We start from the raw sequence: 3,141 nt of genomic DNA, 5'->3' as shown, positions 1-3,141 counted from the left end.
CGACCCAGGTTTCAGCTCTCCCACCAGGCAGGGACTTAAAGACACACTGCCATCAGCTGCTGGAGGCTGCCGAGCCCTGCTGCAGACCATGTCCGACCCAGGTTTCAGCTCTCCCACCAGGCAGGGACTTAGAGGCACGCTGCCATCAGCTTCTGGAGGCTGCTGAGCTCTGCCATAGACCAGGTCCGACCGAGGTTTCAGCTCTCCCACCCCGCAGGGACTTAAACACACACTGCCATCAGCTGCTGGAGGCTGCTGAGCTCTGCTATAGACCAGGTCCGACCCGGGATATAGCTCTCCCACCCCGCAGGGACTTAAACACACACTGCCATCAGCTGCTGGAGGCTGCTGAGCTCTTCTATAGACCAGGTCCGACCCAGGTTTCAGCTCTCCCACCCCGCAGGGACTTGAACACACACTGCCATCAGCTTCTGGAGGCTGCTGAGCTCTGCTATAGACCAGGTCCGACCCAGGTTTCTGCTCCTCCACCCCGCAGGGAATTAAAGACACACTGCCATCAGCTTCTGGATGGTGATGGGCCCTGCTGCAGACCAAGTCCGACCCGGGTTACAGCTCTCCCACCAGGCAGGGAATTAAACACACACTGCCATCAGCTGCTGGAGGCTGCTGAGCTCCGCTATAGACCAGGTCCGACCCGGGTTCCTGCTCCTGCACCCCGCAGGGACCAAAACACACACACTGCCATCAGCTTCTGGAGGCTGCTGAGCTCTTCTATAGACCAGGTCCGACCCAGGTTTCAGCTCTCCCACCAGGCAGGGACTTAAACACACACTGCCATCACCTTCTGCTGGCTGCTGAGCTCTGCTGCAGACCAGGTCCGACCCAGGTTTCAGCTCCTGCACCCCGCAGGGAACTAAACACACACTGCCGTCACCTTCTGCTGGCTGCTGAGCCCTGCTGCAGACCAGGTCCGACCCAGGTTTCAGCTCCTGCACCCCGCAGTGGATTAAAGACACACTGCCATCAGGTTCTGGAGGCTGCTGAGCTCTGCTGCAGACCAGGTCCGACCCAGGTTATGGCTCTCCCACCCCGCAGGGACTTAAACACACACCGCCGTCAGCTTCTGGATGGTGATGGGCCCTGCTGCAGACCAGGTCCGACCCACGTTTCAGCTCTCCCACCCCGCAGGGGATGAAACACACACTGCCATCAGCTTCTGGAGGCTGCTGAGCTCTGCTAAAGACCAGGTCCGACCCAGCTTTCAGCTCTCCCACCAGGCAGGGAGTTAAAGACACACTGTCATCGGCTTCTGGAGGGTGCTGAGCCCTGCTGCACACCAAGTCTGACCCAGGTTTCAGCTCATCCACCCCGCAGGGACCTAAACACACACTGCCATCAGCTTCTGAGTGGTAATGGGCCCTGCTGCAGACCAGGTCCGACCCAGGTTTCAGCTCCTCCACCCCGCCATCACCAGCTGGAGGCTGGCTGCTGCTCCTGCACCCTGCCATCAGCTGCTGGAGGCTTCTGTTCCTCCACCCCGCCATCAGCAGCTGGAGGCTGGCTGCTGGAGGCTGGCTGCTGCTCCTCCACCCCGCCATCACCAGCTGGAGGCTGGTTGCAGCTCCTGCACCCCGCCATCAGCTGCTGGAGGCTGCCTGCAGCCCCTGCACCCCGCCATCAGCTGCTGGAGGCTGGCTGCAGCTCCTGCACACCGCCATCAGCTGCTGGAGGCTGCCTGCAGCTCCTGCACCCCGCCATCAGCTGCTGGAGGCTGGCTGCTGCTCCTGCACCCCGCCAGCAGCTGCTGGAGGCTGGCTGCTGCTCCTCCACCCAACCATCAGCTGCTGGACGCTGGCTGCTGCTCCTGCACCCCGCCATCAGCTGCTGGAGGCTGGCTGCTGCTCCTCCACCACCCAACCATCAGCTGCTGGACGCTGGCTGCAGCTCCTCCACCCCGCCATCAGCTGCTGGTGGCTGGCTGCAGCTCCTTCACCCCGCCATCAGCTGCTGGTGGCTGGCTGCAGCTCCTTCACCCCGCCATCACCAGCTGGAGGCTGGCTGCTGCTCCTGCACCCCGCCATCAGCTGCTGGAGGCTGCCTGCAGCTCCTGCGCCCCGCCATCAGCTGCTGGAGGCTGGCTGCTGCTCCTGCACCCTGCCATCAGCTGTTCGAGGCTGGCTGCAGCTCCTCCACCCCACCATCACCAGCTGGAGGCTGGTTGCAGCTCCTGCACCCCGTCATCAGCAGCTGGAGGCTGCCTGCTGCTCCTGCACCCCGCCATCAGCTGCTGGAGGCTGCCTGCAGCTCCTGCACCCCGCCATCATTTGCTGGAGGCTGGCTGCAGCTCCTGCAACCCGCCATCAGCTGCTGGAGGCTGGCTGCTGCTCCTCCACCCCACCATGACCTGCTGGAGGCTGGCTGCAGCTCCTTCACACCGCCATCAGCTGATGGATGCTGGCTGAACGCTGGAGGCTGGCTGCTGCTCCCACACACCGCCATCAGCTCCTGGAGGCTGGCTGGCTGCTGGAGGCTGTCTGCTGCTGCTCCTCCACCCCGCCATCACCAGCTGGAGGCTGGCTGCTGGAGGCTGGCTGCAGCTCCTGCACCCCACCATCAGCTGCTGGAGGCTGGCTTCTGCTCCTCCACCCCGCCATCAGCTGCTGGGGGCTGGCTGCTGGAGGCTGGCTGCAGCTCCTCCACCCCGCCATCACCAGCTGGAGGCTGGTTGCAGCTCCTGCACCCCGCCATCAGCTGCTGGAGGCTGCCTGCTGCTCCTGCACCCCGCCATCAGCTGCTGGAGGCTGCCTGCACCTCCTGCACCCCGCCATCAGCTGCTGGAGGCTGGCTTCTGCTCCTCCACCCCGCCATCAGCTGATGGAGGCTGCCTGCTTCTCCACCCCGCCATCACTAGCTGGAGGCTGGCTGCTGGAGGCTGGCTGCAGCTCCTCCACCCCGCCATCAGCTGCTGGAGGCTGCCTGCAGCTCCTGCACCCCGCCATCACCAGCTGGAGGCTGGCTTCTGCTCCTCCACCCCGCCATCAGCTGATGGAGGCTGCCTGCTTCTCCACCCCGCCATCACTAGCTGGAGGCTGGCTGCTGGAGGCTGGCTGCAGCTCCTCCACCCCGCCATCAGCTGCTGGAGGCTGGCTGCTGCTCCTGCACCCCGCCATCAGCTGCTGG

This window comes from Nothobranchius furzeri, unplaced genomic scaffold (assembly GCF_043380555.1).
Source record: "Nothobranchius furzeri strain GRZ-AD unplaced genomic scaffold, NfurGRZ-RIMD1 Scf202, whole genome shotgun sequence".
NCBI classification, from domain to species: domain Eukaryota; kingdom Metazoa; phylum Chordata; class Actinopteri; order Cyprinodontiformes; family Nothobranchiidae; genus Nothobranchius; species Nothobranchius furzeri.
The sequence above is the reverse complement of the archived record's forward strand: the minus strand, read 5'-3'. Positions refer to the sequence as shown.